This window comes from Poecilia mexicana, unplaced genomic scaffold (assembly GCF_051168715.1).
Source record: "Poecilia mexicana isolate PSO_F unplaced genomic scaffold, ASM5116871v1 scaffold_1, whole genome shotgun sequence".
Taxonomy (NCBI): Eukaryota; Metazoa; Chordata; class Actinopteri; order Cyprinodontiformes; family Poeciliidae; genus Poecilia; species Poecilia mexicana.
In genome coordinates, this window is record NW_028263370.1 from 10,344,433 (window position 1) to 10,360,203 (window position 15,771).

The following is a 15,771-nucleotide window of genomic DNA, read 5'->3' on the forward strand; positions in this document are numbered from 1 at the left end:
GGTTGTTAATTGTGTAGGGGTTCAGTACTTCAGACAATAAAAAAGCCAAGATGTGTGTTGATTTGAGGTTGGAACGGTCCAAATGTTATTCCGAGCAGCCGAGGTCACTCTTTGCAGACCAGACATAGCAGGAATATCTCATAAGATAATCTTCAGAGCCATCACAATAATCAGAGCATCCTTAAGATTGTCTGAAGAGGAAGACTGAATCAAAAATCTGTACAATTATCTTGTTATGTGAAGCCTCAAATAAAAATAAAAACTGAAAATAGCTAACAGACGAGAAAAGAAAAACAGCAAGATCTAAGGGGCAAAAATAATAGAATGATCCTAAACAAACGGCGTAAAACACAAACACCCATAGATCATGACAAGCGGTGCTATAAATTAGAAAATAATGAGCGAGATACTGTAATAAGGGGGAATAAATGTAGAATTTATTAAAAAAAAAAACAGAACAGGAAGTATTTTGTTTAAAAAGATCATTACTTTGTTCTCAGTGTCACCACCCCTCATTAGCAAGTTGGGGATGTGCACCAATTGGTGGTGATGACCCTGCAGATGACTGTGAAAGGGTCAGGTAGGGTTTATCTGCTAAAGCAGTTTCAGTTAGTTTCTGGCATAATAAAAAAAACATGAAGGGCCTATCTGGTTTAGTTGCCTTTAGAGATACCCCAGGGCTGTATCACTTGAAACATTTTTTACATTAAAAATTTCTATAATTTAAAATCTGTTTTGTATTCAGTTTTTTCCGATCGGTGTGTTGGGAGTTAGTTTATTAATATAATTCATAGTCATCCTCTTGCTATAATCTGCATTCAGATTCATGACAAACTTTTTCATAGCATACTGCTCTGCAAGGCTCATTGCAACTCAAGCCTATATTGTTGCTGTTAATGCTTATGGCAATATGGAGGTACAGATAATGTTTCAAGCATAAAAACAAGCTCATGATAATCAAATACCACACTGTGTTTAAAACAAGTGAAGCTGTAGGCAGTGTTTCAAACTCCAGTTCAAATCAGTGACTATCAGGTCGGTTCTATTCACCGTGTTGATTTACTTTTTGCCATCAGTGGGAGGACAAAAAAAAACTATGAGGTCATGTTATTTCACGTTTGATCCACATTTTGATGAAAGTTGAAGTTCAGTGTTGTTTTTGTCTTTAATTAGGCAGCCAAAAGTGAAACCAACTTGGGAGTTTTAAACTTGGAGCTAACAGCATTTTAATTGGTTTTCCTCTGTTCCATTTTCCAGTCCAGCTAAGCGTTGGTGCTGAGGTAGCACAGCTTTTTGGGTGCTTTCACCTGCAGAAAAAAAAATGGTATGTGGATTAGAACAGGTGGAAAACATTCCCAGGGAGTCAATATTTCAGATGGAGCCATCCAGAAGAGCAACCTGAACCTGTATTACAGATGGAGAAAGCCATTTATCAACATTTGGAAAAACTGTGAAAAAATGTAAAGTCAGGCAGGGGGAAAAATTGCAAGAAACATTTCAGGCCTATATACTGCAGCAAGGATTAAAAATGGGTGAATGGGACAAGTGGATGGCTACACCAAGGCTGACACTCCCCTGATGAAATGTACAGAAAAACCCCTTGTAGTAGTGCAGCTTCCCTCAGCCACAGTTACTCTCTCAATGGGCCATGAATTTGCTTCGAGTGACTGTCAAAGTTCCCCCAGATTTCTTGAGACACAGAGAGTCTGACAGTAGCTTCTCATCATTGCTGGCATCGATGTTCCACAGAGCAATGGAAAGTCAGTCTCTCTGTGTCCTCTGACCCTCCCCGTCACACGGCACATTTCCACAGGGCCACCCCTGCAACAATCATTGCCTATTCACCCATCTGTTGTATTTTTCAAACCCACCAGAAGGGAGGCTTTTGGGAGACTTTCAGGATGTGGTCATCATTCTGTGCGCAGGGCTTAACAGAATCTGACTGTACGATTTCAGCCAGGAGGTTTTTACCACAGTGAAGGTTTGTAACAGCATGAAGGCCTGCAGAGTATAGACCATTTCTTTTGTACAAATGTAAGCCTTTTGTTATTCTGAGCATAAAGTGTCACATATGACTTATAGCATACAAGAAATTATGTTTCAACTCAAGGCGTGATACGATTCAGAAATACATCTAAATATGATGTTTAGATTTGCAAAGTATTTGAAATTCTGTTCTCCGATTTGCTCTACAGATTCATTCAGTAGAGATCAGCATCCCGTCTTTAAATATTCTTTCTCTGCATCTTTTAACCAGGCTGAACAGAAACTCTGTAATATGCAGACTTGACCAGATTTTCTGTGACATCCACAACTGCAGGGTCCAGAAGGATTCATTTTCTTATCTTCTGCTATCAAGTTTGGCATTCAATAAAATACTAAAAGAAGATTACAACATGAACACTGACATCTAAAGAATCTTGTAAAAGGGATTCATAAATCATGAGTTAATTTATTTCACTTGTAGTTTAATATTTGTTTGGTCTATTCTAAAGTGGTAGCATTACATTATTTCTCATGTGTTTGTTCAACATGTAAATTTTAAAAGATGACCATTTCTTTTTATCATCTTCTCCTTTATTTGCGTTGAGAAGTTTGGCATTTTCTTTATAATTAGAATTTTCCGACAAGAATCAGAGTTTATGCAAGTTTGCAACAAAGTATTTTTGTGGAGTAATGGTTACTGCAGTCATGGAGACAAAATCCCTTTTTTTGTCTCTCACTACAAGAGTTTTAGACTTTAAGTAAAAAAAAACAAAACACTTTCCTGACTAATAAAGCTCCCCACAAAAGTGGACCTCATTTTTCCTTGAATAAAAAGACCGGGTGCTGGTCTTTGGTGCTCTGGACCACCCTTCCTCTGCTGCTTCTCTCTGCTGCTGTGACCTGAGGACTGGTGAGAGGGACGGTGCATATTGTAACCAAGTGTTGTCGGACATCACTATCTTCTAATAGACCCACCAATGTCCATTTTGAACTTGTTATTGAAGAGGCAGCACAAGTCAAGGTGCACAAAAGGTTTAACAACATTAGTTCTTATTATTTTATTGAGGAAAGATTAACATTAAACATGCTACTGAAAATCCCCAGAAAAAGTGGCACTTAGAGAGGACAGGGAGCAAGAGCAAAGTCAACAAGATGTCTAAAAACAATCAGTCTGACAGGTGATAAACACTGTCATTTATTGGCAATGTCGCATCTTCTACTTTTGGCAAAAAAAAATTGATCAGATGGTAGGAAGCAGCTTTATAATCAGTCAAAATAGAATCTATTTCACATTATTTTAGATGCATTTTATGGGTAAAATTAGAACAGCCAAGTAAAAAAAATACATAAAACAAAAATAAGTTTTTTCTAATCAAATAATGTCAATCTATGGTTCTCGTGTGATTCATCAGTTTCATTTATCATTAAGTGTCTTAATTTATTTATTAATTATTTATTTATGATTGGCTGGAAGTTTTCCCCCATTACAATTTCCAGAAGTTGGAAATCCTAGTGAACAAAAAAGGGGCAACAGCATGGATGCGAGTTCTGAGCTTTCTCAGATACTCTGCAGCAGGGGGCTCAAGCATTCAGCTTGCGGGCTGACAGTGGCCCATTCGGAGGTCTTTGATCTGAGGCACTAGTTCTTTGTTTTTCCCTTGCATCTGGGAATTATTAGGATCAATGCATCGCTCATAAACCTCCCCTTTTAACTCGGGATCTTTGGTCAAGACCCACAAAATCTTTACACTGACTCTTAAAATTCACAACCTCTCCAGAGTGATGATGACGCTGGAATTTGATTCACACTTAAGTTGAACAAACAAAGATGGGAGCTGGTCATTTCCCCTTAAACCTTTCATACCTCAACAGTTTTGTTAATGTTGCCTCCAATTTCAGGGAGAATTATGAAATAGACCTGTTCCACATACAGACGTACTGCCATTTGGTGTGTCTGCACTGAAGGTTCATGTCTTGCTATTTGCTTTCACTGTAAGGTCGCTGTGTATCTGTTTGCATTACCAAGGATCAAGTGATGGCACAATATTTAGTCTCTCTGTACAGTAATGCACATTTTACCTCACGTAACCAGGGTAATAAAGCAACCATCTGAACCAAAATACCTAAATTAGTTTGAAATCTGGAAGTATTTACACAATGTTAGAAATGGTTAGAACACAAAGTATCTGAAGACTGGAGGCCAACCAGGAAAAAAAAGATCATACACTGAGCAAATGTTGCATGGTACAGCATGTTATAAACTCAGTAGGACCTGGAACAAAATGTGAGTACCAATACTTTTATTTAAAAAGTCGACAGCTTCCTTCAGGCCAGAGTCCAGTCTATGCATCTGGATTATTATGCAGGTGCTACTCAAGTTTGTCGAGGGAAAGACAAACTTGAGTTGCTAGTTTGTCTTGCTACTCAAGACAAACTAGCAAGTTAAGCCAATGTTCAGCTTCTTTTAAAAGCTCTTTAGTCATATGAATCTGAAACCTAGCAGTAGGAAAGAAATAGTAAATGCAAAGGATTAAAATTTACTTTCTCTGTGGCTTGGTTAAACTTAGTAAGTAGCTGAACTTTGGAGTTTTCCATGATGTAAATCACAAGCCAATCAACAAATGCGGTCAGATGGCAATCAAATTGCTTCCACTAAATATTTGGCTCAGTGCAGATAGTACTGCCCCTGAGATGGATACGAAAATCTGAGGACAGATACTCAGAGCCACGTTGGATCTGGCAATAGAAAATAAATCTGGGTGGCGCGGGGCCATATTGGTTAGAGGCACACTAGTGGAAAAGCACCTTTGTTTGTTTGGTTGGTTGGATGGATGCGTCCTACAACTGAGACACATGACGACCTTTAAAGGGTTTCTGTAGCTCTAACTTTGTTCGCAGTCAGAATACCTAAAAAAAACATTCAGAACGTCATTTATTTTTTACAGTAGATTAGTCTCAGTTGCAAATCATTCATGCTGGTTGTTTGAGGCTAGCTGTTGGCAAATGATTTGCGAAGCATCAGGGGAGATAAGGAAAGATTTTTTTAACTGATGTGTGTGTTACTTCAGCTTCATTATCCAGTTTGTTTAATTTTTCAGTTCGGGGGATATATTCATTTGCTCTCTGTTCTCTCTTTGCTGTAAGGACTCGATTGGCTTGTCCCTGCATAACATCTGCCTCTGTAAAAACTTCCTTCAGTGGGAATAGGAGCATGGACCATAATCGCAATCTTGTTTTCAAAAATATAACTTTAAGTACTTTGCCTTAGAAAGCGTTGTAGCACCAACCTACTGCAGCCCCGCAAGGACAAGCAGGTAAAAACAATGGATGGATGGATGGATGGCTGAACAACTTCTAATAAATTAAATGTCCCCTTCTTTTTATATGAAGTTATCAACTCATAACTTCATATGAGTTATGAAGTTATGAGTTTTTACATTGTAAAAATGTTATAATTTTTGCTTCATGTGGAATTACTTTTCTTGATCTCCAATGAGACTGATCCAGATTTGAACACTAATATTAGTTAAAGTATCTTATATCGGACACAAATCGTCAAAAAGTGTGACAGAGTATATAATGATCCTATCATGAACTGGCTTTTCACCTGAAGCATAAATGACCAACGATGTCATTATGGTAGTTTGTTCAGATTTGTCCGCAAGGGGTTGGTTGTCACCTTTGTCTTATCACATTTTTAAATTGAGACTATCCCACAGAATTTATTGCTGTAGTAAATTTGTTTTCTCCCCAGCAGATGCTGCTCACTTGTCAGTGTTGTATCTTGTACTGTGAAACAGTTGGGAATATGTTGTGTTTATAAACATCGTGAATTTGGAGTTGAGGGGGAAGGTTATAGGTGTTTGATTAAGTGTGATGATTTGGTGCCGGCTTTATGAAGCTTCAGAAACACATCCCAAGAGAACATTAAAGTGGCTCATATAAAAAGAGGTCACTAGCGCAATCTTACGAATTGACAGCTTTATTAAAACCTCAATGTAATAAGGCCAGGACTTGTCCATGCTTGATTTACAGAGCAGTTTTAATAAGAACCTTCTTGGCAATGGACACTCATTTTTTTCTGACAGTTTATGAATTACTTGGTCCTCAGTAAGGAATTCTTGTCCTATAAGGTCAGCAAATATGCAAATACAGATTTTGCTGCACTGTTTTGTTTCAGATGCCAGGGCAGCAACAAATCGGGACATACAGAACTGGAGGTTGTGTTGCTTTTTTTTTTCTTTGTTTTGATATTTTGGATAGGGACAACATCCCTCTCTGAGACGAATAATAGAATGCTTCAATGAGAAAAAGTCTTCCACTTTTTCTTACTTCTATATATTTTACTTCCAAGGTGCTAAAGTTGTTTTGTAATATGTTAAAGTGTGACTGAGCAATAATTCTTTAGGCTTTTTTCCCCCCAAAGTCCTCCAGAGTGTTTTTAAGCCCGGTCCTTTCAATCCAGGACTGGACATGTTTCGGAAAGAAAGCTCTGTTTATTGGTTACTACAGTTCCCCCGTGTTTTCAGCTTACCCTTACACAACTAATGTTTCGCTGCTCTGCTCCTTGATACTTTTACTATTAAACAACAGAGGGAGATTCTGATTTTAACAAATTCAGAAGCTTTAAAATACACGTAGGAAGTTTAGAAGGAATACAATAGCAAGAAGAAGGAATATAGTAATTTCACTTTGAAACATTTTCAGCTGTCATTTTGAGTCAAACTGTTTTTAAAACCCTAACGTCTGGTCAATATCATCCTCCAGGGTAGCTTTCAAGTCACAGTGATGTTTCCTGTTGAACGGACGCATTATTTTGTGCTTACAGAGAAAATAATATCCAGGCAGGTAGATTATAACCAACACAGTCCTTCCACTTCGCTTCACCATGCATGCACCTGCAGTAGAGTCTACACTATATCAGTGCAATCATTTTACTCAACACTGGCAGAAAGAAGAAGACAGAAAGAGATTCTGTCTGTTTTTCAGTAAAAAATGAAAAGCTGTTTGGTTAAGCTTATATAGCAGTCGTCAAGACTATAAGGGAACGCCATTGTTCTGGCAAACCACCAAGCTATTTAACGATACAAGTGGAGTACAGCTTTTTAAAAACATAATAAAATCCAAACTTTACTATATAGTTGGGTTTTTACTGACACTGTATATTTGTTAATAAAAACAACACACTGTATAGTATTTGTTAAATTTCCTATGTCATATGGATGTCACTTTAATGAGCAAATTTCAATTCTAATTATTGCAGCATGGCAAAGCACTATAAGGACTATTTTATCTTTTTTTTTAATCTTTTTTAATCTTTTTCTTCTCTTTCTTACTGTTTATTCAATGTCACATGCTGTTCTTATTTTTTTCTTTAATTATGTAAAGCACCTCGAAATGCCTTGCTGCTGAAATGTGCTATACAAATAAAATTTGATTGATTGATTGATATAAAAGGAGGTTTTTGTCATGTTTTCAGGTCTATACCAATCCATTCGCTATACCCGCTTCTTGTCCTTGCAATGTCATCGAGAGGCTGGTGCCTGTCTCAGTCAGTCATTGGGTGGGAGGCAGGGTACACCCATTACCAGGCAACGTAGAGACTCACTGGACAAACAACCATACACTCATAACAAAGAGCAATTTAGAGAGACCAATTAGTTTAACTGACATGTTTTGGTCTGTGGGAGGAAGATGGAATATCCAGAGAGAACCCACGCATGCTGGGGAAAACATGCAAACTGCATGCAGCAGAAAGATCCTATACAGTTGTATAATTCTTTTTTATATTTATTTGATTTTCAGAAAACTGACAAACATTATAGGATACTCCATGAACTCTTATTTTTTTATATATAGCTTGAGGTTTCAGTGAATAAAGGCTGAAGAGTGAATTAAAGAGCTGTCTTTACAGGCCAATTGAGAAGCTAAATGCAACACACTTCTATATCAATTTAATTTTCTTCCTCTTTTCACTTCTGAGTAAGAAGAGCAAAGTAATTATTCTTGTCAGATAAACCGCGAAGCCCGTCCTGCAGATAATGTTCGGCATCTGAGATGGAGACATTTTCTTCAGCGCCATTATTTTAGGTTTAAAATAATGTTTTCTAAGCTCACAAACCAGGGATCTGAACCTGTTTGTGGCCAAAAAGAAATTGAAGTGGGAAGGATCTGAATAAAAGTGGTAGGTGATATGATAGCCTAGTTATCCCTAGGGAAATCAGACCAGACTGGCATATCGGCTGTTTTGGGAGCAGCATGCCCTAGTTTGCTAAAAACATGCAGAAACTAAGCTTTTACTTTGTCCAAGTTCCTTTTCATGTGCCTCCAGTGAAGCTGGGGGGGAAAAAAGATTGAATACTTTATGAGAATGGAAACATGTCTGATAGTGACTCTTCCCGTCATTTTGTTTTAAATGAAAAGAAGCCTAGAATATAACTAGTCTTTTATTATTTTTTTCAAACGCAACATAACTTAAACAATTAAAATGGTCTACGCATATACTTGCTGGTTGGATGGTAGGAGTTATTACATTTTAGTTTTAAATGCCTTTTCACTATCTTTGTGTGTTTTGGGAGAGGATGCCTATGCATGGAAGGGGATTGAAGTCAATCCACTGCTGTTACTTTCCTGACCCGGTGAAATATTTACAGCCCCATATCACTTAATGTAATGGTAAAGCAGGGTTCATATAATAATTAATAAATGGAAAATTGACTGAATTTACATTGCACTTTTCTAACCATACCGACCACTCAGAGTGCTTTAACCCAAGGGCGTAGGTTCGGTCTAAGTTTTGGTGGGGACCTTGACACCCCCCCCCGGCAGCACAGTGAAATGCCCAAGAGCACCGAACATTTTTGAGAAGGGGGGGGGAAACCACATTGGCTTAATAACCCCCTCCCCCCAACCATAACCATATCATACATCTTGTGTATACAACCAGATACAGTCATACTCAGCAGATCAGTTCAAGAACACTTTACTTTTTCCTTTACAAAATTCAGCAAACGTTACAAGTAAGATCAAAAGAAATATCCTCTGGATACAGCAAACACAATTGCAGATAAGAAGAAATCAATAATAAAAGAAAAAAGAAAAAATATTACATAATTAACAGACCTATTCTACCTCACATTCAGTGCTGACCTTACTAAACACCGGACTTTACAACAAATGCGTTGCGTGATAGATATCTAACTTATGGGTCCACTCACTGTACTTACAGCCGACATAGCGAAATAACTTCTAATGTCTGTCCTTTTCTTTTTTGGTGGCGACATGGTCTCGGAGACTCAGAAGGAGACGCGTGTGCCCAGCTAGCCGCCGCCTTTTGCAGCTAATCAAAGAACGTCCGACGATTCAACTGACTCCCCCTCCCCCCACCCCCCGACAGCACCGTTCCGACACGGTCTCGGAGGCTCATAATTAATGTCAAACTAAGAAGCTTCCGTTCCGCGCACCGCCTGTTGCTGCTAATCAAAGATCGTAGATCCACGTTCTTTGAGCCAATATGGCAAAAATTGGTCGGGACTTTTTCATATCCCGTGAATATTGGTCGGGACATGTCCCTACCGTCCCTACCCAAACCTACGCCCATGCTTTAACCTTTAACCATAAACATAAACTTATTCACCAGAATTAAACAAAATCCAAATATTCATTTGTTACATTTCTTTGTATTTGCAAATTCATTTTCTACTTTTCTCAACTGGATGAACATTTCTTTTAAATATTCTTTTGACTTTTTTGGTATTCCTTGTCAGACAAAAGATGTTAATCAGAAGCTACTTGACTAATTTGGGAAAGATGTGATTAGTGATTATGAAGTCCTTTTCTGCGTTTGTTTTTTTTCATCCAACAAACTGTTAAATCCTCCATTTTCTGTGTTTGGCTATCAAGACATTAACCTTTTGTGTGGATCCCTCATCTGCTGATAGTGATCAATACGGTCATAGAAATATTAAAACACAAAGTAATGTTTATCGCTACATTGTATGAGAAAAATCCTCTTTCATTAGTTCGTTAAAGCAAAATGACTGAAAAATGGAGACCGATATGAAAAACCAGCAGAAGAATTTTTGCACACTTTTTAATCAAGTTTTGGTGTTTTATAAAATTTACATATTCTCAAAAGCACATGCACAGGCAAAAAAAAATGTTTCACAACTCCCATGAATTGAAGGATTATTGACAGTCTGACAAACAAACTGGCGAACCGTTATATCCATGTGGCTGCACGCTGGGTTGAGCTGTGTGACTGTTATATTCCTACCTTACTTGTCGGGTGTACAGGCAGGTGAAGCCTCCAGCTGGCACCAATCAGATGCAATCAAGAAGCAGTATTTAGAGGAGCGGTTTCCCTGAGACAGACACCAGATGGTTAACTCACATGCAGTGGTAAACGAGCCAGCCTGCCTACGCAACGCTCAGTGATCTTTTACAGTGTGGTCTGAACTTGCCGCCTTTGTCCTCTGCATTTCCTCACAGCCCTACCGTCTTCTGCAGCTTTTTCATTTAATATCTTGTTTCAGAGATTTCTTGTATGAGATATGTGTAAAGCTTTTAATTGTACTGCTTATGGACCTTTTTCTTTTAGGGGAAGATTACGTAACATCAACTTTTTAAGCATGTTATTCTATAATGTTATTCCCTCATCGGAAACATACTTGTAGTGCTGCCTTGAATATGTCATGCATGTTTGACAAAGACGCATTAAAATTGCGCCAAATTAAGAAGCCAAATTTCTTCTATATCATGTTGGATATAGCCAGCATTTTTATAACTCAAGGTAATAGTTATTTGATTATGCTAAATGGCATTATGTGTCTGGAAAATACATAAAACCACCCTTTTAAAAAGAGTCCGTACAAATCTCACTGGATTTCTTGAGGGTTACTTCAAACATCAAAATAAAACTAAACCACAGATATTGCTTGAAGAATATTTGAGAAACGGAGATTAAAACCTTCTTTTATGTTGTAAAAATCAATCTGAGGTATACTTGCAGACATTTTTTCTTCCATCACTTCAGTGGCCCACCTTCTTGCTTTAATAACTGGTTCCCATGGGGTTCAAGCCAGCACAGCGCAAGCTCATATTTTGTGCTTGTGTCCTGAATTAGTCTGACATTTCATGCTTGAATTATTTCATGACATTTAGTTTAAGAAAATATCACGGTCTGCTGAACTGTCCAGAAGTAACAACAAACAGGGATGAATGGCAAATCGTCTGAATTCCCACAGTACAACTACCTGTTTTAAACATCACGTTTCTGTTCACATGGTAGTTTGGACTCTTTTGTAACTTTCCAATTTAAATTAGCCTTAATTAGACAGGGTCAAATATTATCCTTCAGTGGAATGACAACTCTGTTACTGGAATATTTCCCCGAAGCATTTCAATGTGATGACTATTCTGGTGTAATCATTTTCTGGTCTAAAGAGAAATTGAATATGTTGAACTGATGAACAGGGCTCTCGATTGCCTTGAGATTGGAGAGGTAATTGTCTTTAAAAACTGTGTTGTTTTTATTTTTCAATCATTTCACACAGCTGATTGGAAATGATACAGTACAAAACCCAGATGACAGCACAGACTGTCGGAGCAACCTTGAAAAACCATGTTAATATCTGGATGTTTTCCTCACAGATCTTTGAAACTATATGTGCAAAAATTCTTATGTGGTAAAGTATTGATTTCTGAATATTATAGAGTATTTTTCCCAGTAAAACAATTCAGTCTAATGGTTTATCTTTGTCCAAATCTACTGGAGTTTCGACTAACAAGAAAGCTTTTCCAGTACACGAGGGTTTTCTGGAGCCCTTTCACCCTCGTCATTTCCACCAAGCTTGTGTAAATTCTCATGCAGGACATAAATCAGAACTGAAGAAGCCATCATCACAAATTGGCATTTCACATCAGGTGCACATGATTAAATCATTATTAATATTTCAAAGGAGGCTTCCTGGTGCAAACCTCAATTAGTTTGGTGAAGCTGGGCATACACTGCACAATACTTCCAGCAGTTGTATGAAGCTCCAGCTCAAAGTGCACAGCTACATCCCAGGGTTCCATAATTCATTGAATCCTGTTCACTCACTGTATAATTCTGATGTTCAGATGCAGTCTGCTCATACTGTACTTCAACACATTGAACTCGTGAATCTGCAACTGCAAAGAAGAAGGAGGAAAACCCCAGAAGTGGGGAGATGCTCGTCTGAGTATGAGAGGAACGAGAGACTTCAGATAAATTTGGCTCATGGTCCTGTTTCAAGCTTGTGATACTCTAATGGGGAGAAACTAGAATTTCAAACAAGTTTTATTTATTTATTTATTTATTTTTGTGCCACTGTGCGATTGCTGATTGGGAGTTGGTCATGAGGTATTAATTGAGTGCAAATAGATAACTTTACATAACTATATAAATACTCTGTAATGTAATGTACTACATTTCTACAACAGAATGAGTGACCCTCTCCACAGTTGGTAAATGCTTTAGAAATTCTTTGTCATAAAGTTTAAACGCAACCGTAGCTCCAATGGTTTTACAAGGCCAGAGAGAAACATCGTCAGGAAACTACAGTTTTGTTGTTGTTTTTTTTTCATAATTTTAACCCTGCAAATGTTTCATTTTAGATAAGTTATAGAAAATAACACATTATGTAGATGTACAAGTAGATCGTTGCTGTCCCCTTGTTAAAGGATTCTGACAAAGTAATTTTCCTTTTTGGAAGCAAGGTCTATTTAAGGTTTTTTTTTTATTATGCCAAGCTATAGGGGGTCTATAAAGGACTAGAAGAACTTTTTTTTGAAAAAGTCTGTTACTTACTGATGAAAAAAGTCCTTTAAAACCTTCACTTTATCCTTCATCCTTAAACTACTGCATTGTTCCTATGAAACACCTCTGCCTCAAGTGAAATCCCCAGAGCAAAAAGCCATTTATTGTGTTTTATGACTGCGTTTATGTTATGCAATGCACTCTCTGCAACCAGTGATGCCTGTGGTTATAGCTCCGAAGTTTGCCCAAATGACATAAGTTGGCAATTAAGAACTGCACTTACCAGCCAAGTGAGAAGGGTTATAACAGCAGAGCAGGCTTGTCATGTATACAAGGAGTCTTGGGGGAGTTTTAGTGGTTTATTGGCAAAGCACTATAGGGAACATGGTGTCAGAGGATAAACAGCATAAGTGAGGTTGATGCAGTGTGCACCCTGGATTTTCTCCTTCTCTGCCATCTTCTTGTCATGATTTTGTAGACACTAAATGGCTCTGACCCCAGGGGTTAAGGTGGCAATTAAAAAGTGTTGAGGAAGTTCCTTGTGTGTTAATACATGCCTCCCTCTCACCTCCTTATGTCACTTGATGGTGTATGTCTTTTGAGAGCTAGCCGCTTTGTATAACTCACTTCATTAATGCTAATTTGGAAGTATGGTTTCTATCTTACTCTCCCAGTGCCCTTATGGAAAAAAAATGAAGTAATTTTCAACACTTACGACAAGTGGATGGGTTTCTAGGTGATGAATGTTAAGTAATTATGCAATGAGGTAATTAACCAAGGGGATGTTTTAAAAACAAAATGAACCTAAAACACAATTTAAAGGGGGAGCATTATGTAAAATCAACCTTTTAGAGCTTTGTATAATGTTATAATGCTATTCCCCTCATCAAAAAGCATACCTGGAGTGTTACTTTGATTCTTTCATGCATGTCTGAGAAATCCTTTAGTCTCCCATGGCAACCATTCAGGTGTCTAAATGCTGCACTTTTATGGCAACTGAAGGTAACATAGTTACTTTATTATGCTGTATGTGCCTGGACGTTACATAATCCTGCCCCTTTAAACCAAAGTAAAAAGTTGCAAAGAATTTTAACTTTTACAGATTTCGTCTGTTTTTGCTTTTTTGCCACACTCGTGGCCACACTCAAGTTAGTTTATTCATGTGCGTAAGGGACGATATGAAAAAGACGTTAACAAAAGATGTTTTGCACCAGATTTAGCTTAAGCTAGTGTCCATTTGTAGTTCCTGATCAGGAAAAACAGTCTAATCTTTTAAAGCATACGCTGAAAGCCTCGAGATACAATCACTGTACAAAATCAAAAAATTACAACTTAAAAAGTGCTAAATATCAAACCTGTGCTCTGTAATCACTAATGCCAAGAATACAGTTTTTACTTTTCAGTGCAGACACTTTTGACTTTCTAAAAGCTTCTTTCCTGACATTATATTAATATAATGTCAAGAAAGAGACTTTATTATCAGATAAAGACAACTTGTGTAAAAACTGAAAGCGGTTTTTCAAACAGACCAACTTAGCCCTATGTGACAATATTACTGCTCACTTGTTAAACCATGAATTTACTGTGATTAACCAGATTTGGTTTGTTGTCAATGATCCCTCCCAGGTCTGACTAGTACTGTTCATGATGAGCTGATCTCTTCATGACTTGTGGGTGAAAATAAACTTTACTGAAAAGCAACACATCCTCAATCTGAAGAAATTCCACAACAGAAGAGACACAAAGTAATTTACTTCTATTAGTTTGAAAAGAGTTTCAATGCTTTGTGACTGCAGCATACCACAGCCAGAGTCATTAGCTACAAATAGTAAAAACCTGGAACAGTAATAAACCTTTCATCTAGGAAGCCACAAAAGAATCCACAGCATCATCTAAAGCACTGCAGGGATAACTTTTCTCTGCTAAGGATACTGTTCATGATTCAAAAAACATGGAAAAGTCTGGGAATATCTGCATCCCTGAGAAAATACCAATGTGAAAGCCAACAAAATCATAAAGGCCAAAAACTATGTTGCTGATTCTTCACACTTTTGGTAAACCAAAAGTGTGAAAAGACAAAAGGGGATATTTTTTTATGCAAAAAGAAAAAGCAGCATCATTTCAGAAAGTGACACCTTAACTATAGTCAAGCATGGCAGTGGTAGTGTGATGGTGTGGTAGCTTTGCCATCCTTTTGTTGCCATTTACCACCAACTGTGATGAGCTGATATCTCTGTGCTCTGATGCATTTGTGCTCACTGAATGCATCATGAGTCATTTCTGCTATGTAGAAATGTTCTTAAGGAAACTGCATATCAAAAATGTATTTTATCTATATTACACAGGAATATAAAATATTTACTCTAGAAGTGAGCTGTTAAGCTTCGTGCCATAAAAGCACAGTTTATGAGTAATTTTACCATCCATCACACTTATGTACTTAACAGCATATTTTTTTAATAAAAACAATTATACAAGTTCTACTGTATGAAAGACGAAATGGTTAAATCATCCAGAGCAGTTAGACTGTAAAGTTTCCAAATTGTTTCAAAAATGTTTATTAAATGTAAAGCAACTGATAAAGGTTGCAAACGTGTAATTTTCCAACCAAAATGTTACATTAAATGTTTGTTAGATGTTCATTCTGAAATCGTTTTTAAATTCAAGACCGATTCGTCCAGAGGTTAAGTCTTAGTGCAAATATTTGTACAAAGATTTCTAGTCTTGGTACAAGCACATTTCTATTAAGACTGTTTTTAAGCAAAAGTGTAAGGCTGCCTTCTCCTGTTTAATTAATAGGGGGAATGAATATCATTTATTAAAATTATTGGGGGGGTTTAAGGCAATGCAAATTCAAAAGTACTGTATTCACCCCAAAGGGGAACTAAATGTTGTTGTAACTCATTAATTTAGTTTCTTTAAAGAGTTATTGAAGATGGCGATGGCTGCTGGCAGGAAACATCTTCTAACATTGTCCTCCTGCTCAAGCTGAAAAATACGATCTA

At 37.4% G+C, this 15,771-nt stretch overlaps 1 long non-coding RNA gene across 1 annotated transcript in view; it reads right to left on the bottom strand.

Moving 5' to 3' along the window:
• Nucleotides 1–417: 417 nt before the first annotated feature.
• LOC106933589 (uncharacterized) overlaps nucleotides 418–15,771 on the bottom strand; it is an 86,333-nt gene continuing 70,979 nt past the window's right edge. The window contains exons 3-4 of the long non-coding RNA XR_015763831.1: nucleotides 10,262–10,349; nucleotides 418–1,307 (exon numbers count right to left, since the gene is read on the bottom strand). This is a non-coding gene — a long non-coding RNA (uncharacterized LOC106933589). The remainder of the gene's footprint in view (nucleotides 1,308–10,261; nucleotides 10,350–15,771) is intronic.